This window comes from Jaculus jaculus, chromosome 3 (assembly GCF_020740685.1).
Source record: "Jaculus jaculus isolate mJacJac1 chromosome 3, mJacJac1.mat.Y.cur, whole genome shotgun sequence".
NCBI classification, from domain to species: Eukaryota; Metazoa; Chordata; class Mammalia; order Rodentia; family Dipodidae; genus Jaculus; species Jaculus jaculus.
The window spans coordinates 126175682-126198092 of NC_059104.1; the positions used below are offsets into that span (position 1 = coordinate 126175682).

General features: G+C 40.6%; 1 pseudogene; it reads left to right on the forward strand.

Annotated features, from left to right (window-relative positions):
- The first annotated feature begins 1991 nt into the window (after positions 1 to 1991).
- LOC101618018 lies at positions 1992 to 2742 on the forward strand (annotated as a pseudogene).
- The last annotated feature ends 19669 nt before the right edge of the window (positions 2743 to 22411 follow it).

Below are 22411 nucleotides of genomic sequence, written 5' to 3' on the forward strand. Positions count from 1 at the left end.
GATTTTTAGATAGAGTTAATATTAGTCCCTGGTTATAATTTTGCTTCTGAATATTCCCAGCTGTTTTCATAACTTGTTCTCCCATATATTAGCTTCATAGTTGTTGTATCCCTTTGACATAAAACCATTGAGATTTGATAGTTTTACCTAAATATCCATTTTAATTCATGCATAACATAAAAACTGTGCATGTTATTAGAGCATCAGGATGTGTTTTGATACATGTTTACTTTCTGTAACATTTAAATCCTCAAATACTTAATGAATATGTTGAAATTTGTCATAATCATTTCTTGCTTTTTGAAATTTATACTATATTATTATTAATCCTAAATATCTTAGTGAAATATTGTTCAAAGTGTTTTTCCAAATAAATAATTATTCTTAGCATGCAATAACATCTACAGTTCCTTTTTTTTTGCAAGTGTGTATGTGTAGTATGTGTGGTGCATATATGGCATGGGATGTGTGTTATATTCACATGTGTCTGCAGACCACATGCACTCACATGGAGAGGCCAAAGGATGACTTGAAATGTCTTCCTCTGTTCATCCATTAGTTTCCTTGAGAAAGAGTATTTCACAAAACCCAGAACAGCTTTTTCGGTTAGACTGGCTGAAGGGCAAGTCCCATTGATTCTCAGGTCTCTACTCCCCAAATGCATGTGTGGCCATGCCCAGCTATTTACATGGGTGTTGGGAATCCACCTCAGGGAAATGCAGGCCTTCAGGTTGCCAGGCAAGAGCTCTTTACTGCAGAGCCATTTCCCCAGTCACCCCAGTTACAGTTCTTGTACCTGTGATTTCTTCAGAGTTGTGAGATGTTAGATGGAATATGCAGAACCTTCCTAAGAGACAGCAGTGATTGGGGTTTTGTCTTCCTTGGGAATCAGGTGCTGCAGGGACTTCAGAGGGGACTAGAGCTTCTTCAAGGTAGACAGGGCTCCAATATCTAATAAGGAAGTGCTCGGTCTTCCTTGTAACAAGGAAAGTTTATTTAGTAGCACACTACTTTTTGAAAGTTGCCTTTTCTCTCTACCCTTGAGTTGATCCAATCTTTGAAGCTCACAAAAGTGGGTAGAAGCTTTCATAGCTCTCCTCTCTGCTAGGATGTACTCTGTGACTTCGACTTTTAAGGATATTTGTTTGCCATTTGCTGATTTCCCCCCCCTTGGATGAGGCATAATTTCTAACTTCCTTCATTGGTAAATGAAAAAACTATATTGCACCTTTTGAAAATTTTCAAATTGTGTTGATTCCTAATTAAAAATAAAATCCTGGGCTGGAGAGGTGGCTTAGCGGTTAAGCGCTTGCCTGTGAAGCCTAAGGACCCCAGTTCAAGGCTCGGTTCCCCAGGTCCCCCGTTAGCCAGATGCACAAGGGGGCGCACACGTCTGGAGTTCGTTTGCAGAGGCTGGAAGCTCTGGCGCACCCATTCTCTCTCTCCCTCTATCTGTCTTTCTCTCTGTGTCTGTCGCTCTCATATAAATAAATTTAAAAAAATTAAAAAAATTTTTTTTAAATAAAATCCTTAGCTGGTCGTGGTGGTGCACGCCTTTAATCCAAGCACTTGGAAGACAGAGGTAGGAGGATCACTGTGAGTTTAAGGCCACCCTGAGAATACATAGTGAATTCCAGGTCAGCCTGGTCCAGAGTGAGACCCCACGTCAAATAATAATAATAATAATAAGATCCTCTTCCTTTGGCTGGAGAGATGACTTAGCAGTTAAGTGCTTGCCTGTAAAGCCTAAGGACCCTGGTTTGAGGCTCAATTCCCCATGACCCACGTTAGCCAGACGCACAAAGGGGTGCGTGCGTCTGCAGTTCATCTGCAGTGCCTGGAGGCCCTGGCATGCCCATTCTCTCCCTCTCCCCTCTCCCTCTCTTTTTCTCTCTCTGCCTCTTTCTGTCTGTTGCTGTCAAATAAATAAACTTTAAAAAAATTAAAGAAATATATACTCTTTTTAAAAAATCCTCTTATAGGGTCCTGCCATGGGGTCCAGGCTGATCAGGTCCCTGGCCCCACGCCTGGGCCTAAGCGAACCGGGTGTGCTGAGAAAAGGAGAATACCTGCGCCAGTCCCAAGTGAAGTGCACTGGTCTGTCCACACACGCCACAGAAACTAGCAATGCGGTCATCTGTCTAGACCTTGCCACTTCCTGTATGAAGTGCCCCTTGGACAGGGCTTATTTAATTAAACTTTCTGGTTTGAACAAGATGTATCAGCTGCCTTAAATCTTTTGAATGTTCATTGGGCCTGAATTCAAATACTGGAATAAGAGACCTAGCTGTCCAGTGCAGCTGTACAGAAGCAGTGAAACTGGCTTCAAAAATACTACAAAGCTATGAATCCAGTCTTCCACACACACAAGCTGATCTTGACTTACCTAGGCCACTTTTCACCACCTATGCACTACTTTCAGCATGCAAAATTCTAAAGCTAAAAGTGGATAAAAACAAAATGATAACCACCTCTGGTGTAAAAAAAAAAGCTATAGTTGGTCAACTATATAAACAGTTAGAGAAGATCAGACAGCAGATTAACAGAGAACCTGGAGATTTAGATAGTCCACTGCTGAAGAAAAAGAAGTTACTGGTTGAAGCACCTGCTGAAGAAGTTTTGAATGGAGCTGAGATCCAACATAAACCACAGAGTGATGAAGACCTGACACAGAACTATGAAGAATGAAAAAGGAAAATTTTGGAAAATGCTGCCATTGCTCAAAAGACTGCAGCAAAATAACTTTCATTTATTACCAGCATGTGCTGTGAGCTGATAGCATACTTCTGGAAGACTCAAGGACTTTTGGATTTTATTTAGACATCTATGGCAAGGATACTGAGCATTGTCTCAATAGCAAAGAGGCCAGCACTTGGGCAGAATTCTGAGGCATGGGCTAGCACTTCCACAGAGCCTCCCATAGCCTCAGCTCCTCATAGCTCTGTGCTCTTACCAGATGGAATTGGAACCATTTTGCTGTTCTTCTTTAAGCTAAAGACAGTCCACTGTCATATCTAGATATAAATTATAATCTGAAAGGAATCCAGATTTTGCTTAAGTTTTTTGGTTTTGGTTTGATTATATTATACATCCTAAGTTAATAAATATTATTTTTACATGCAAAAAAAATCCTCTTATATTCTTACATGCTTTGCATAGATTTACCACTCAGTGAATGGTATGCCTAGAAGCCAGCTGAAGACAGGCACATAGAGTTCCTATGAAGGGTGTGGCTAGAAGTCTGATGCCTGAAGGATGATTGCTGTCTTCTTTCAGGTTATGAGGACACAGGCCTGCTTCATTAAGAAGCTTCATTATGAGCTTGTGGGTTGGGGATACCTATCAATACACAGACCAGTCAAGGGTATCACCTTTTGTCTGTCATGAGTGTGAGTAACCCTTGAGCAGCTGACTGAAGCTCTGTAGTTTAATAAAAATTAAAATCATCAAAAATGAACCCAACATGGCTCAGGAAAATTTTGCAGAAGAGGGGGCGGAAAGAATGTCAGAGCCACATGCTGGGTCATGATATACAGAGACATTTATCTTACCCATAACTGTGGGCGAACTCCACAATGCATGACCCATGTACTTCAACAAGAAGGGGCCATGGGGAGGGGATAGGTCACAGATGAGTCTAAGAATGGTACCAAACTAACTGTATTTGCTGAATACAAAACTAATTAATAATAAAAAATAAAAATCATGGTAAGAGTCTTACAACTTCATAAATTGTTTTTAAATATTTTTATTTATTTACAAACAGAATGAGAGAGAAGAGGGTATGAGTGTGCCATCACCTCCTGCCACTGCAAAGGAACTACAGACACTTATACCACCCTGTGCATCTGAGTACTGGGAAATCAAACCCAGGCCAGCAGGCTTTGCAAGCAAGTGCCTTTAACCACTGAGCAACTTCCCCAACCCTCCTTCATAGGTGTTAATATGATTTTTATCTGATCATATGGTTTGTGCTTTCCAGTTTTTAAAAGTGTGTAGGTAGTCTCCACATCCCCCAAATGCTGATCCTTGTCAATTCATTAGTACGGAACCAATGCTTCCTTGGGTATCAGTTCTTCATATTTGCATTCTTTTCAGATGTATTAAACAAATTCAACCCTTTAGAAAAAGATCAGTTATCCATAACTGAGACATAAACTCTGGACAGACACAGATCTTAATAGACTGACAATGATACAGATAAGATGAAAAATTTGTTAATTTTGGTGATATTTCCAATACCTACTTACTTAGAAACATTTCTTTTTAACAGACAGGAGAATGCCATGCATGGTGGCGCATACCTTTAATCCTAGCACTCGGGAGGCAGAGGGAGGAGGAGTGCCATGAGTTGGATGCCACCGTGAGACTACATAGTGAATTCCGCCTGGACTAGAGTGAGACCCTACCTCGAAAAACCAACAAAAAGAGAGAGACAGAAGTGAAAATTATCTTCTGTTTCTGGAAATAGAGAATACTCATGACCTAAATTCCATTTGAATAAGATTGAAGATTTACATAGGTCACATATTCTTCAAAGTTTTCAAAGAAATGGAGCACTCAATTGCTCTTAAACTAGAAAGATCTATACAAGTAATTTTATGATATTGATAATTTAAACATGCTGTGCTGATAATGTGAACACTTTTACCAGGTCTAGCTTAATGTCTAAAAGAATAGCAAGCATATCTAGAGTTTGTATATGGGGATTTGAGTTCATTTAAAACAGCTCAGTAAAGTTTCTAACAGATGCCAAGGGCAAAGTGGGTGAAAGGCTGATCCTGATCTGGAGGAGGCCTGATTCAGAGATCCAGTGACATAGAGACTGAAAAACAGATTATTTCAAAGATATAAACAACACAACATACAATTTTCCAGAAGGTCAATTGAATAATATTGTACACTTTTCAAAATGCATTTTATTTTAATATATATGTATGAATTGTTTGAATTTTTCTGAGATGTTAACAAAGGGCGCCATATGAAACATAGGGCACCAATGAAACAAATCCATGGTCCTGCCTAAGTGTATCTTGGAGAACCAATGAGTTACTGAGAATGGGCAATTTATGGATAGCTACACCACTGAAGAAAAAAATCTCAATAACTGCCAGCTCGCTCGCCCCCCCCTTTCTCCATACATACCTGGCTAATGATGTCTAATGATGTCGTGTGTGTGTCTGTGTGTGTGTGTCTGTGTGTGTGTGTCTGTGTGTGTGTGTGTGTGTCCTACTTAGTTCAATTAGGGTTGATTTGTGAGCATAGATTAGGGGTGGTTATTTAAGAGACCAAGCTATTTAGTATGTAAAATTTACCTGTGGCTACACCCCTCATGAAACGGTGGACCCTCCAGCCTTAGTGAGGGATGGGAAGGCCTTCTCCCCCTTCCATGATGAATGCTAATGGGAAATAAATCAGTATTGTACTTTTTTCTACTTCTTAAAATTTATTTTAGCTCATTAATATCATAAAAATTATTCATGCCAGTGTGGGATAAGTCCCACAGAAATGTTCAGGAAAGAATGAGTTAGAACTCAGTGTCCGTGAGTGAGAAGGTCAGATTTGGAGCAACCTATGGGTCTGTCTCTACAAAGTAGTATAAACTTCAGTGTGAGATTTCATGTTCAATCTAACATGGAACAAAGGAGTTCTTTCTGATTGCCTAAAAAAAAAAAAATTATCTACCAGTGATACGTCAGCATTACCCAGAAAATATCAACTAGAATGTAAGATTACTAGGAAAAGGGTAAAAAGGTAAGTCCACGGGACCTTTAAGGTGTTGACTAGTAAGAAACATTACTCAAAAACTAAAATCAAATAGATAATTGAAGATGGTATATTTACACAATGGAGTTTTACTCAGCTGTGAAGGAAAATGAATTTATAAAATTTGCAGGGAAATGGATGGATCTGGAAAAGATTATGCTAAGTGAGCTAACCCAGGCTCAGAAACTCAAGTATGGCATGTTCTCTCTCATATTTGGATCCTAGCTTGACATGTATAGATTTGAGTATGAGTTGGAATAAAACTCAGTAGTAGAGATCAGGAAACTAGAAAGGGGCTGTGACAGAGGGAAGAGAGCAAAGGGTATGGTAAATATGTAAATAGAGGCAGAAGATAGTGTGGAAAATTGTCTAAGGGGAGGAGATTGTGGAGAAGGAGGTTTAATTAAAATTTAAGATTTGTGAATAAGCCAAATGGAAATTTACTTCTTCCCTACCTAGCTAATAATATATATTTAAATATATCTATTAAAATATATATTATATTATAGATTTATATATGTATATGTATATGTATGTGTGTATATATATATATGAGATCTGGAATTATAGCTTAGTGATTACGATGTTTACTTGTGAAGCCTAAGGACCCAGATTCTATTTTACAATGCCCACATAAGCCAGATGCACAAGGTGGCACATGTGTCTGGAGTTTGTTTGCAGTGCTTGACGCCCTGGCATACCCATTCTCTCTCTCTCTCTCTCTCTCTCTCTCTCCCTCTGTCAAATAAATAAATAAATAGAGAGAGACAGAGGTATCTTGTGGAGGTAGGTAATGTTATACCTAGAAGCCATAGATTGTTATTCAAAAAAATTTGAGTGCCAGGGGTAGGATACTTTCCAATGGGTTGTTGGTCAGGAAGGCTCCTGATGCCCCCAAACATTATAGGCTATTTTTGCCAAAGCCCTTGGTTGTGCAACAAAGCTATATATGAGACCCTATTACTGAAGACTCCACATGCTGCAGCCATAGGTCACTGAGAAATCCAGCTGGGACTGACCTGGAAGCCTCCCCCCTGCTGACTAGCTGTCAGGATGCTGGAACAATTTATTCAGTCTGTTGGTGGGGAAAAGTCATCAATGGTGTTAACCAGTGGTGGACTCTATAAGCTTTACAGCTAGGCAGCCAGGTCAAGTGTACCAACTGGTGCAATGGTGGCATATCTGTCATGGAAACAACTGCTGTCGGATTGGACTTGAAGCCTGCTCCAAAAGAGGGAATTTTTCACCTGGTCTTGAAAGCCTAATGAAAAGCCTATGACTTGAGAGGTCATAACCCTTAGGGAGGAAACTCTTAATTATCAGGTTAAAGGCATACTTTATGCCCACCAAACTGCCCTCTAAACACGTATGCTTATGCCCATATATTAATGCTACTTTCGCTCTTGGTTAAAGAAGCTTCTCTTTTCACATGTCAGTGACCACTGGAGTAACTCAAAACTCACCAAAGTGCTAAGAAGTGACAGTGACAGTTCAATACTAAGTAAAAAATCTCCATTCCACCTTCCAAGGCTCAGAGACCATTGTGGAAGAGGTTGCAGAAAGAATGTATGAGACAAAGGAAGGGAAGAACTACTTCAAATATTGTCTCCCAGACACAAAGAGGCCTTGAAATTCGTGCCCTCACAGTGGCTGATGCTACCTACACAAGACCTGCATAATAGGAGAAAGGGAACTGATATCAAAATAGAAGAGAAACTGGCTGGAAAGAAGAAGTGATTCAGTGGAGGGGGGGATTTGGGAAAGGGAAAAGGTTGTGTTGTGAAGGGGATTATGATCATGACATATTGCTTACATTAATGGAAGTTACTAATAAAAAAATGACATCAACTTGAAGCTAGTGTTTCAGAAGAATATAGAAATCCATGAGCATTGGATGCAGACATTTGAGACACAAAAAAGCTAGAACTGAGAGAAGCCATGAGGTTGCTTGGAGCAGCGTGTATTATCATTAAAGGAGGGGGAGAGGAAGATTGGACTGAATCATAGCCTGGACTGGTGAGGAGGCCAGCTAAGGACTTTGGGTTACATCACTTTTTGATTCTGAACCACAAACTGAACAGGCAAATTAAACTTTACAACAGAACTTACATGTTTGTTTTCAAAGAACTCTAGAGATGATGAAGGAGGAGCCAAGAGAGCACTAGAAGAAAAGGACTCACTCACCAATAATCTCGGCACTGTGAGGCTGCTAGAGGGGAGCAATCTGAGGATCTGAGAGCCTACAATGGATTTCCTAAGGAATTCTGCATTCCTACTGCCTCCCATAGGCTGCTCACTGTCCTTGCCCAATACAGAGATACTGAAGAGACAGAAGCAGAAAGGATTCAGGGACTCCTGTGACACATAAACTAGTGAGGGAATTCAATCTACAAGTCAAAATATGAACTTTAAAATGTGTCACATTTGGAGCTGGAGAAATGGCTTAACGGTTAAGGCATTTGCCTGTGAAGCCAAAGAACCCAGGTTCAATTCCCTAGGACCCATGTAATCCAGATGCACAAGGGGCATCTGGACTTTATTTGCAGTGGCTAGATGCCCTGGTGTGTGCCCATTCTCTGTCTCTCTTTTCTCTCTCCCTCTCTCTCTCTCTCTCTCTCTCTCTCTCTCTCTCTCTCTCTCTCTGCAAAAAAAAAAAAAACTTTATGTGTCACATTTGTGAAATGCTTTGGAGAAAAATACAGCAGAAAATGCGTATGAGGAAATATTTGAGGAATGTGTGTTGGCCAAGGAAGACCACTGTGCTCTTTTCTGGGCACAGGTATGAATGTGTTGTGGTCATTCGGGTACACAAGATCCCCTTTACAGGTTCAAGATCTTATAGACAGAAGACCTCTATTTTAGTGGGGCTTTTTTTTCTTTTTCTTTTTCTTTTTCTTTTTTTTTTTTTGAGGTAGGATCTCACTCTAGCCCAGGCTGACCTGGCACTCATGCTGTATTCCCAGGCTGGCCTCAAACTTACCATGATCCTCCTACATCTGCCCCCAATTGCTGGGATTCAAGGCATGAGCCACCAACTGATGAAGAGAGAGAGAATGAATGGACACATCAAGGCCTCCTGTTACTACAAATAAGTATATACATCTAGCTTAACATGAGTACCAAGGAAATGAACTAGGGCTGTCAGGCTTTGCAAACAAGTGCCCATAACTACTGTGTCATCTCTCCAGCTCCAGAAGAATGTTGTTTTGTTTTGTTTTGTTTTGTTTCAGGCAGGGTCTCACTCTAGCCCAGGTTGACCTGGAATTCACTATGTAGTCTCAGGCTGGCCTTGAACTAATAGTGGTCCTCCTACCTCAGCCTCCCAAGTGCTAGGATTAAAGGCATATGCCACCATACCTAGCCAGAAGAACTTTTTAAAGAATATTTTTATTTATTTATTTATAAGCAGAAAGAGTCTGATAGAAAGACTTGAGAGTGAATGAATATGCCAAGGCTTCTAGCAGCTGTAAACAAACTCCAGATGCAAATGCCACCCTGTGTGTCTAGCTTTACATGGGTAGTGGGGAATTGAATCAGGGTTGTTAGAAGTTGCAGGCAAGTGCCCTGACCACTGGACGATCTCTCCAGCCCCCATCCCAAAGAATATTTTTTATTTTTTTTAATCAGAGAGAGAGAAAGAGAAGAGGAGAATTGGCATGCCAGGGGCTCTAGACCCTGTAATTGAACTCCAGATGCATTCACCATTTTGTGCATATGTGCAATCCTGTGCAGTTGTGTCACATTATGTGTCTGGCTTATGTGGGACATGGATAGTCAAACATAAGTCCTTAGGCTTCACAGGCAAGGACCTTAACCACTAAGCAATCTCTCCAGCCCCTGAAGAACTTTTAAAAGGACATAGAAGGAAACTTATGGACAAAGAAAAAGTTAGGTAATTAGAAATTAAATGGCTCAGCAAAGCAAGCCTGCTAGGAGCTGCATGGGTGAAGAGAGGCTTCAGAGAGAATGAGAATGCCTAGTGCCTCAGAAAGAAGCTTTAAGACTTCAGTCAGCATGCACAGAAGGGAAATGAGAAGAGGTTAGAGAGGAGGTTATTATTTCTAGGTTACAATTCAGTAAACAGCTTAGCAATGAGTCTGCAGCAGCTGCATTGAGGGTAGAGTTTCTGAGGTACTTAAGGATACACCTCATTAGGGGAATAGTTATACCTCCCATTTTCTCATCCCATCTTCAGGCATGCATATGTCACTTCACTTTTGGTTTTAGGCCAGTCTTCTTTAAATTGTAAAACAGGATGTGCTCCTTGACTCCAGCCTTGTATGAGCGATAGGTGCTCCTGCAGCCTACATCAAAAGTTGTTTCAACTAATGACCATGCCTCTTGAAATGGTATTTCCTGATGATCAACCATGCTACTTGTATCAGAAGATGTCAAAATATTGCCATTCATTATGTACTAAAGGAAACCCCCAAACAGGAGGCCCACAGAATTCATCAGAAAGGATGCTATTAACCAGTACCCCAGGTTGCTAACATATTTACACATAGGTCCCACACAATGCCTTGGCAGCAGCTGTCTGCAATGTCCCTTTCATTTCCTGCCTAATGAGACACAATGAAGGCAGAATGACAATGAGAACACATGGTACCAAAACTTATGGGACACAATGAAGGCGATCCTCAGGAAAATTCATAGCACTAAATGCCTTCATAACAAAGACAGAGAGATCCCAAATAAATAACCTAACCATCCACCTAAAGGACATGGAAAAGCAAAAAGAATCCAACCCAAAAAGCTCCACACAGAAAGAAATAATTAAGATCAGAGCAGAAATTAATGAATTGAAAACTAAGAAAATTGATGAAACAAAGAGCTGGTTCTTAGAAAAAATAAACAAGATTGATAATCCCCTGGCCAATTTGATCAAGTGAAAAAAAGAGATGCTTCAAGTGAACAAAATTAGAAATGAAAAAGGGAAATCACAACAGGCTTAAGTGAAACTGGGAGAATCATCAGGACTTATTTCAAAAACCTCCACAAAACTGATAATATGGAGGAAATGGATGGATTCCTGGACACATACTACCTACCAAAGCTAAACTCAGAGCAGATTAATCTTCTAAGCAAACCTATCACTCACATCAAGATTGAAAAGGTAATCAAAAACCTCCCCCAAAAGAAGAGTTTAGGACAAGATGGCTTCTCAGCTGAATTCTATCAAACCTTAATGGAAAAACTGAAACCAATTTTTCTCAAACTGTGCCACATAATCAGAGAACAGGGAAAGTTCCCCAACTCCTTCTATGAAGCTAGTATCACCTTAATACCAAAACCAGACAGATGCCGCAAGAAAAGAAAACTATAGGCCTATTTCCCAGATTAACTTAGACACAAAGATCCTGAATAAAATCCTCACAAACAGAATTCAACAACACACCAAAAGTATTATCCACCTTGATCAAGTAGGCTTCATCCAAGGAATGCAGGGGTAGTTCAACATATGTAAATCTATCAATGTAATACACCACATAAATAAGCTTAAACACAAAAACCATATGACCATTTCAATAGATACAGAAAAGACCTTTGAAAAAATACATCACTTCATGATCAAAACATTGGAGAGAATAGGCATGGACAGTTTATATCTCAATATAATAAAGGCTATATATAATGCTCCTAAAGCCCAAATAATACTCAATGGGGGGAAACTGAAGGAATTTTCATTGAAATCAGAAAAAAGATGGGTGTCCACTATCACCTCTGCTCTTCAACATAGTATTGGAAGTCCTAGCTCAAGCAGTAAAACAGGAGAAAGAAATAAAAGGGATACAAATTGAAAAGGAAAAAGTTAAGTTAGCCCTATTTACAGATGACATGATTCCATACATAAGTGACCTGAGAATCTCCAACTCAAAATTCTTTTTTTTTTCAGTCTTTGTTTTGTTTTTATTTCTTTTCATTGCTCACTGATAAAAGTCACAATGTTTTTGGGGAAAACATTACACTTAATCCCACTATTTTGTCCCTTTTGCAGTCCCCTCTGAGTCCTGATTCATCATCAGGCATTGTTTGAGAGTATGTTGGAATTGCCATTTTAATGACTTGTTGTATCCTGGCTCTGTGGTCTATCAGCTGCCCGGTGACTGGGGATGGACACAGGTCCTTTCTGATTATTTTCTTCTAGATGCTCACAGCAAGATCAATTTCATGCAGTTATTTGTTTTCTTCTTGAGTTTGTTGAATGATGCCTTGAGCTGAATACTCAAGAGTGCTGTTACTGGGTCAGGGGATATTGACTTCTTCTTGCTGTGGCCAAGAACTGTAGGGAGCCAATGCAGACGCCATTACAAAATGGCGCTGGCTTCCTGCCAGTCTTGAGGTAAACAATTCCTGTAGGGAGCTAATGCAGACGCCATTACAAAATGGCGCTGGCTTCCTGCCAGTCTTGAGGTAAACAAATTCCTTATTTGGGCAGCACCTTGTCCTGAGCCTATCCCGTGGCTCCTGTGGACGGGTGAGCCTATGGCAGCCAATCAGCAGGCGCCCCATAGTATTCTGCCCTATAAAAGCAGCTACACTCCTGCGCCCCTCACCCCTCGCCATCAGATTTCCTGTTAACCAAGAGGCTCTCCAATAAAGTGTGATCAAGAAGGATCTTCGTTTGCTGGTCGTTCTTATCCTGCTGGTCAGGGGGTTCGCCGCAAAGAACCACTTTCCAAGGGAGCTGGGCCACTTAGTGGCATCAGGCCATGGCGTGTGTTCTAGAGTTCCATTTTTATGCTAATTTATGTGTGCAGTGAAATTTGCTTTCCTTTTCTTTTTTTCTTTCCTTTTTTTTTTTTTTTTTTTTTGATGTAAGGTCTCATTCTAGCCCAGGCTGACCTGGAATTCACTATGTAGTCTCAAGGTGACCTTGAACTCATAATGATCTTCCTACCTCTGCCTCCAGAGTGGTGGAATCAAAGGTGTGCGCCACCACACCCAGCTAGACAAAATTTCTTTGATATTAACTGTCCTTAACCCAACCTGTCAAGCTGATCACCCCTCCCCCACCCCAAACCTGGAGTGGAGCCATGATAAAGAATATCCTAGTGTTGATCCCAGTGGTTGCTGGATTTGGGAGGTCACTGTTTCTGCTATCATGGCAATGGTAGCGTATATTACCATTTGCCATGCACCAGGTGCTGTGATATCTCACTTAAACCTGCTTAGTCTCCACCGGGAGGTACTATGCTAGACCCCTTTTACGTGGAAATAAGGTTCAGAGTGATTAAGAAAATGACCCCAGACCACCCAGCAGTGGAGTCTGGGTTTGACTTATCAGTGTCTGGCTCCAGGACTCTTGTTCCTGACTTGTTTTCAGGGTCATCCCCTACCTATAAGATAGTGAGAAAGGGCTGGAGAGATGGCTTAGCAGTTAAGGCAAAGCCAGAGGACCCAGGTTCAATTTCCCAGTACTCACATAAGCCAGATGGCTCATGCGTCTGGAGTTTGATTCTTCAGGTCCCACATAAGCCAGATGCACAAGGTGGTGCATGCATCTGGAGTTTGTTTGCAGTAGCTAGAAGCCCTGGCACGCCCATTCTCTCATACTCTCTCTCTCTCTTTCTCTCTCTCTCCCCTGACTGTAATAAATAAATAAAAATAAAATCTTGAAAAAAATTTAGGAAACCTGTGTTTAAAAAAAAAAAAAAGATAGTAAGAAAACCAGGCATGGTGGTTCACGCCTTTAATCCCAGCATTAGGAAGGCAGAGGTAGGAGGACCACTGTGAGTTCAAGGCCAGCCTGAAATCATATAGCAAATTCCAGGTTGGGCTAGCAACTCGAAATTCTTAAAGGTGATTAATTCTTTCAGCAAAGTAGTAGAATACAGAATCAGTGCACAAAATCAGTAGCCTTTCTATATGCAAAGGACAAAGATGTAGAGAAAGAAAATAGTGAAACTGTTCCATTTTCAATAGCAAAAAAAAAAAAAAAGATAAAATATCTTGGAATAACATTAACCAAGAATGTAAAAGACTTATATAATGAAAACTTTAAAAACACTCAAGAAGGAAACTGAGGAGGATTTGAGAAAATGGAAAGACCTCCCATGCTCTTGTATAAACAGAATGAACATTGTAAAAATGGCAATTTTACCAAAAGCAAAATACAGATTTAATGCAATACTAATAAAAATCTGAACATTTTTCTTCACAGAGATAGAAAAATGATCTCAAAATTCATATGGAATGGTAGAAGACCTCAGATATCCAAGCACATTCTCAGCAAAATAAACACCTCTGGAGGCATCACCATAACTGATATAAAGGAATATTACAAAGCCATAGTAACAAAAACAGCATGGAACTGGCATAAAAACAGGATTATAGACCAATGGAACAGAATCGCGAACCTGGACATTGGATCAAGTAACTACAGCTACTTGATATTTGATAAAGGCCCTAACTATGTAGACTGGAAAAAAGATAGCATCTTCAACAAATGGTGCTAGACAAACTGTATAACCATATGCAGGAAAATGAAACTAGATCCACACATCTCGCCCTGCACAAAAATCAAGGCCAGCCAGGCATAGATAGTGGTGCACGCCTTTAATCCCAGCACTTGGGAGGCAGAGGTAGGAGGATCACTGTGAGTTCAAGGCTATCCTGAGACTACATAGTGAATTCCAGGTCAGCCTGACCTATAGTGAGACCTTACCTCTAAAAAAAAAAAAAAAAAAAAAAAAGTCCAAATGGATCAAAGACCTCAATATAAGACCAGAAACACTTCTACTACTGGAAGAAAAAAGAGGAAGAACTTTCCACTATATAGGAGTAGAAAAAGACTTGCTGAACAAAACCCCAGTAAATCAAGAACTTAAACAATCACTCAACCATTGGGATCTCAGGAAGCTGAAACAGTTTTTCACAGACAAACAGGCAGAGCTAATAGATTACCCACAGAATGGGAGAAAATTTTTGCCATCTATAAAACTGACAGAGGCCTAATTTCTAGATCTACAAAGAACTCAAAAACCTAAACAATAAAATGTCAAACAACCCACTCACAAAATGAGGCACAGAACTGAACAGGGAGTTCTCACAGAAAGAAATACAAATGGAAAACACACACTTAAGAAAATGTTCAACATCCTTAACCATCAGGGAAATGCAAATTAAAACATAAAACATTAAAACATTATGAGATTCCACCTTACCACTGTAAGGCTAGCAAACATTAAAAAATCAAAAGGAAACAAATGCTAGCAAAGATGTGGAGAAATAGGGACCCTCATTCACTGTTGGTGGAAATGTAAGATGGTACAACCACTATGGAAAGCAATATGGAGACTCCTAAAAAGGTTAACTATAGAGTACCAACAGATCCAGTTATTCCCTTACTGGGCATTTACCCTAAAAGCTCTGTGCCTCAGTTCAGAGAGATTTGCTCAACCATATTTATAGCTGCTCAATTCATAATAGCTAAGAACTGGAATCAACCCAGATGTCCATCCTTAGATGAATGGATAACCAAGAAGTAGTATATCTACATAATGGAGTTCTACACAGCATCAAGGAAAAATGACAATGAAATTTGAAGAAAAATGGTCAAATTTGGAACAGACGATTCTCAGCAAACTCACCCCCAATCACAGAAAGACAATCATTGCATGGTCTCACTCATCTGTGGCTCCTAACCTGAATCTGTCTGAGATGCTGACATACTTAATAAGCATCTCAAGGACCAGACAATATGGAGGGTATGATAGGGTGGGAGGGGAGGGTAAGAGTGGGGGAGGACACAAAACTGAACCCAAATGTAACTGGCCACCATAAAATCCTATATCCTGAAAGACAGATTAAAAGGTTGAACCTTCATCAGATCCTTAGAGGGAATACCTGAATTAAAGGGCTCTGGAGAGGATATGATGAAAACTATCTATTCTCCTATTTCTCTCCTCCCACCCCCACTTCACTCTTTCTCTTGTATATTACCTATATTTTTCTTCCTTCTTTTTCCTTGACACTGGCCTGTAACTCCCAGTACCATGATGTGGTTACCATCCACAATGAGCTGTTGATCAGAAAGACCTACAAGGTTTCTCAAAAGAAAACAGATTTCTGTCAGAGCACTTGACTACCAACCAAAGGTTAATGGTAAGACCCTTCTGCCAAAGACACCATATGCTATTGGTATGGAACATTGAGAGACATGGCTGGAACCTGAAAGAGAGCCAGGAGGTGCTACATGAGGGAATTAGGGAAAATGGCCAACATCTGTCCAAGCAACTTGTGGTCCAAGCTACTCAGCACCAAACAACCTGACATGATTGATGCTCACCCTAGTGCAATAGTGGCACACAGCCATTGTGAGTAACCAACTGCTCTTGACTTGGCTACCTGATCCACTCAATGGAACAGAACCCATAGCTGGAGCTGGGAAACAAGTCAGAACAATATCCAAAAAAACGAGTTCACTCTCCAATATCAAGCTTCCACCCATCTTAGGCTACAAGAGGGCCTACACCTATTAAATTCTCTCTAAAATAATAATGGTTATCCCATTTATCTGCTGATGACTTTACTCTACATTGGAGAATCTGCTTTTCTTTTTCAGATGGATGCAGAACCTGAGAAGAGAATCATCCCATCACGCCTCACCAGGGCCCAAGCTGAACGCATAGAGTAATTAGGAAAATGAGCAAGACTGCTGCTTTCTTGGTAAACCTTTTATCAGTACAAGGATGAAGGAGATAGACACAAAGAACACTCAACTCCTACCAAACCAGATATCTAAAGATACAGAGGCTCCCAAGACCTTATCACTGAAGTAGACCTAAAATTAACCCAACATGGCTCAGGGAAATTTGCAGAATAGGAGGCAGAAAGATTGTTAGAGCCACAAGTTGGGACATTGCCTCTTCCCCATAACTGATGGCTACCCCCACAATTCACAAACCACAATTCCCAATGAGCAGTGGGGAGGACAGGGAGGAGGCTAGCAAGGGTACCAACATGACTATTTACACACTGGATATGTACATAACTAATAAAAAAAAAAAGAAGGGGAGAAAATAGTTTTCTAGAAGGAGAAAAATATAAAAGTATGCTAAAACATATGAATAAGAGGCAACCAGAATAGATAATGAGGAAATTATAAAAACATATAGATATATGATATTATGAACCTAATGTCATCATTACAAGGTGACTATCAGGGTTCAGTATGCCAAGGTGTATCAATTCCTGATGGTATTCCAGGTCAGCCTGACCTATAGTGAGACCTTACCTCTAAAAAAAAAAGGCATTTGGAGGTAGCAAGTAAAGGCAAGACAGATTTTCAGAACAAATGAGAAATGATGACAGAATGGTGCAGATGGAACACAACATGAATGAGGTCAGAGGGAGGGTACTGAAGGTCAGCAGGCTTGCCTGTAACAGTGTGTTTTCTCTGACCCCATTATACATTATTGTGATTCTAGAGGAGTGGGTTCTGCCTTCACCAGTTTGCAGTGGCAGATTTGGTACTCCAGTACAGCCTGCAGACTATGTCATTCATAGTACATACAGAAGACAGGAAACTATGAGGAAAGCTTTGACTAGCTGACCCTGGAAATTTCACTTCAAGAATTATTTTACTATGTCTGCAATTTCTATCCAGTTGCAAAAGAGCAGAATGTGAGCAGAAAATTGGTTTTTTTCTCTGTACTAGTCAGTATCTGTATTTCTGGGATTAATTAAATGCCCCTATTTTTGAACCATCATACTTACAATAACTGTGGAGGGACTGCAGTCAGTCATCCAGTGCAGGCCATAGAGCATATTCCTATTGCTTTATGACTAATTTGCAATATGTTCCCTCTCGTCAACCACCAGTCTACTGAGGGCCTTCCTGAATGGAGATATGACAAATTACTGTGCAGTCATGAACTTGTTGCTCTCACGGCTACCCAGAGGAACTCTTCCAGGGAGATGGAGGCAGACACTGAGGAGACCCAAAGCTCACCAAAGCAGAAAATTATTGCTTAGAGCTCAATGCTAAAAGAAACATAAAACATACCCTGCAAGGCTCAGGGGACAGTGTGGAAGACTGAGCAAAAAGAATGTAAGATCCAGGGTCACCCTATGTCCTGAGGCACTAACTCTCACACATACTTTTATTTTTATGTTGATGAAAAAAAAATGACCAACTTCATTCCACCCCAAAAAGGAGATAGAGATGTTGAGTTTTCCAGTGTGGGCTCAAATTCCCAGGCAGAGGTAGATAGGAGATGATACATCAGTACAAAAAAAAAAAATAAGCCTTTCACTTTCTTTATAGAACTGCTGAGACATGAAAATAACTTTGCCCTTCTTTCCAACTCATTTTAACTGGGACACTGACAAGACGTTTTGCAGTGCATACAATCAGTTCCTAATTAGAAAATTCTTTCTGTATTCTTTCCTTCCTAGAAGACTGTGAGGCCCCATATTGAAGGCACCCTCTGGGAACATGAGGAATGAGGTATGTAGGTTGGGGGAGGTATAATTTTAGTGACAACATTTTATGTAGAATATGAAGAACACAACTCTTCTTCCACCTTCTGATTTTCAGAATCCTAGTGATGAGAGGCTAACTACAAGTGAGATAATCTGAGTCAGTAAGTTGTAGGATGGAAACTGGAGAAAGGGACACTCACCAAAAAGAACCTACTGTAGAGCTGCAGTTGCCCAAGTAACATCTGCTGCATTTTAGGAATTGAGTGGATATTGTCCCATTGATCATGGGAAGATGGAAGAGTAGAACCTCACAGAAGTATAACTAAGGTGACCATTGTGCCAGGATGGAGGAGTTATTGGAAGCATGGAGACAGGTACAGTATTCCTCAGTTCATCTAGTTTATTTCCTACCATTTAAGCCAATTGTGAGAATGCTAATGTATCGTGTTCAGTGTACCACTAATGTGGCCTTTGTGACTGGTGGCTCCTGGCTTTCTTTGCAGGAATCAATTGGTGTAGTTGTGCATGCCTCAGCCTGTGAATCCACAAATCAGATATTGAGTCATGACAGGGATGGTACAAAGGCTTAACTTCTTTAGAGGAAAGATGTACAGAGCTGTGGTCACAGAACACGGACACATCAAGCTATAACTGACCCGTTGGATATTTGCCAGAGACCTGGAAATTGTTGTATAGTTGGCTGAGAGAAAAAAGTCACCAAGACTTCCGGTTAAGATGGCGGCATAGGTACCACGCCAAAGCAGCCTGGGGGGGGGGGAGACCAAAAAAGCTCAGCAAAATACACACTTTTACTAAAAAGTGAGGTGTATAGGAAATTGAAGCAGCAGCAGAGAAGAAGAACAGATCCAGAGCATCCAGAGCCCGCGCAGGCCGGCAAAAGCAACCCCAGCAGCTCGGTCAACCGCGGCAGTGGGGCGCACCAGAAAGCTGCCAGGCTTGGCTCTAGCCACAGGAAAAGCCAGGTGTGGGAGCTTCCCCTCACACCAGCACTCTCCGCAACTCAAGAAATGTGAAGGGAGAGCGGCAGTGAGCAACAGAGGAGCAGACCACGAGGTAGAAGAACATGTGGAACAGCGAGACAACCAGAGCAGCTGCGGCTCCCTCCCCTCCCCCACCACCTGAGCCCAGCTCCAGTGAACAGAGCAGCGGTCCCGGGACCCAGCCACGCCAACTTGGGCCAACAGCAGGACCCAAGCAGGAGCAGAGTCCAGCAGCAACATCAGTGGCTCCAGCACTGGTAACAGCGGCCCCAGCAGCAGCAGACCCAGTAGCAGCAGCAGCGGCAGACCCAGCAGCAGCAGCTACAGTGGCAGCAGTGGCAGTGGACCCAGCAGCAGCAGCTTCAGCAGCAGCAGTGGCTCCAGAAGGGTCAGTTACAGCAGCATCAGAAGCAGCAGCAGCAGCAGTGGGCCCAGCACCAGCAGCTTCAGCTGCTGACAGACACAGCAGAGGCAGCTTTAGCAGCAGCAGTTCCAGCAACAGGGGTGCTGATCTGCAGGGCCACTGTTGCCAGGCTCGGTTTGCCCCACAGAAAAAGCCAGTGCCCAGCTCCAGAAATCAGAACAGCAGCCTGACGACCAGGCAGCAACTTGACTGAGACCAAATTATCCAAGGTAACTGGGATTGCACCAGAGAAGGGTCTCACTTGGTCACAATCTGACTTGGATCCTTCAACAGACCAGAAATCTTAACCTCTATGTTGATAGAGGATCTGGTTGTTAAAATAACTACTCTGGCATACATACTTGGGGCTGTTTTTGATTGAATGGGTACAGTGTTTAGTTAACTTTTAGAATCTACCTGTATTTTATTCCACTCAGCCTACTTGAATACTCCCATAGCAGGAAAACTCAACCCCTAGGAGCACCTTTGTAGATACTCTGAGAGTCTTAAGAGCCACAACTAACACCTTAAGCTCCTACCCTGAAAATATATAACATCAAATCAATTGATACAGCTAAGAATACCCAGCTAGCTAGAAAATCCAAGCATTAACTTAATCCAAGATGCAAAAATATATACATTATAACACAAGAAACACTAAAAAGCAAGATGATATAAATCCACCTAAAAGTATTAATGCATCAGAAATGACCTCTAGTGAGAACAAGTTAGAGGAAATGCCTGAGAAAGATTTCAAAAGAATGATTGTAAATATGTTCAAAGAAGTCAGCGAACAATTTGAAAGAGTCAAAGAGGAACTCAAAGAGGAAATCAAAGGAATCAAAGAAGATGTAGGACACCAATTTCATGAAATAAAGAAGGCAATACAAGACATAAATAAGAAAATAGAAATAATAAAGAAAAACCAGTCAGAATTACTAGCAATGAAGAACACAGTTAATGAAATAAAAAACTCTGTGGAAAATCTCACCAGCAGAATGGATGAGGGAGAGGACAGAATATCTAAGCTAGAAGACCAGGGGGCAGATCTAATACAGGCCAACAAAGAGAAAGACAAACTTATAGAAAAGTATGAGTGGGAATTTCAAGAAATTAGGGACACTATGAAAAGATCAAATATAAGAATTCAGGGCATAGTAGAAGGAGAAGAATTCTACTCCAAAGGCATAGTAGGTGTCTTCAACAAAATCATAGAAGAAAATTTTCCCCAAATTGGGAAAGAGGTGCCAATGCAGATACAGGAAGCCTTTAGAACCCCAGCCAGACAAAACCCAGAAAGAACCTCTCCTCGCCATATTATAATAAAACTTCCAAACACACAAACCAAAGAAAAAATATTGAAAGCAGTTAGAGAGAAAAATCAAGCTACCTACAAAGGCAAGCCCATCAGGATTACAGCAGATTAGTCAACAAAAACTTTTAAAGCCAGAAGGGTTTGGAGTGATATATTCCAAGTTCTGAAAGATAACAACTGTCAACCAAGGTTACTTTATCCTGCAAAGCTATCCATTCAAATAGACAGAGAAATAAGGACATTCCATGACAAAAGCAGGTTAAAGGAGTATTTGAAGACAAAACCAGCTCTACAGAAAGTACTTGATAGAATCCTCCATGCTGAAGAAAAGGAAAATCACACATATAAGGAACCTAGAAAAAACAAGCAATACTCAAATACTAGTTAACACAAGAGAGCACAGGTAGAACCGGAACCACAAAAAACAAAAAAAAAAAAAAAAAAGGCAAACATAAGTACACACCTTTCAATAATATCTCTTAATATCAACAGCCTCAATGCCCCAACAAAAAGACATAGGTTTGCAGACTGGGTTAAAAAGCAGGATCCTACAATTTGTTGTCTCCAAGAAACTCACCTTTCTACAAAGGATAGACATTATCTTAGGGTGAAAGGTTGGAAGATGGTGTTTCAAGCAAATGGGCCTAGAAAACAAGCAGGGGTTGCTATCCTAATATCTGACAAGGTAGACTTTAGTCCAACATTAGTCAAGAAAGATAAGGAAGGTCACTTTATATTGATTAAGGGCACACTCCAACAGGAGAATATTACAATCCTAAACATATATGCACCTAACATGGGGGCCCCCAAATTCATCAAACAAACACTATTAGAACTAAGGTCACAGATAACACCAAACACAGTGGTGGTGGGTGACTTTAACAACCCGCTCTCACCAATTGACAGGTCATCCCAGGAAAAAATAAACAGAGAGGCATCTGGACTAAATGAGGTCATTGAAGGAATGGACCTAACAGATATATACAGGACATTTCATCCAAAGAGTGCAGAATATACATTCTTTTCAGCAGCACATGGAACATTCTCTAAAATAGACCATATATTAGGACACAAAGCAAATCTTAACAAATCCAGGAAAATTGAAATAATTCCTTGCATTCTATCTGACCACAATGGAATTAAACTACAAATCAGTAGCAAGAAAGGCTATAGAGCATACACAAAATCATGGAAACTAAACAATACACTACAAAATGATGAATGGGTCAATGAAGAAATCAATAAGGAAATCAAAAAATTTATAAAGTCAAACGATAATGAGAACACAACATATCAAAATCTCTGGGACACAATGAAGGCAGTTCTAAGAGGTAAGTTTATACTATGTTAAGAAATTAGAAAGGCTGCAAGTAAACGACCTAATGTTTCACCCTAAAACCTTGGAAAAAGAAGAACAAGGCAGACCAAAAATCAGTAGACGGGAAGAAATAATTAAGATTACGGCAGAAATTAATGAAATAGAAACAAAAAAAAAAT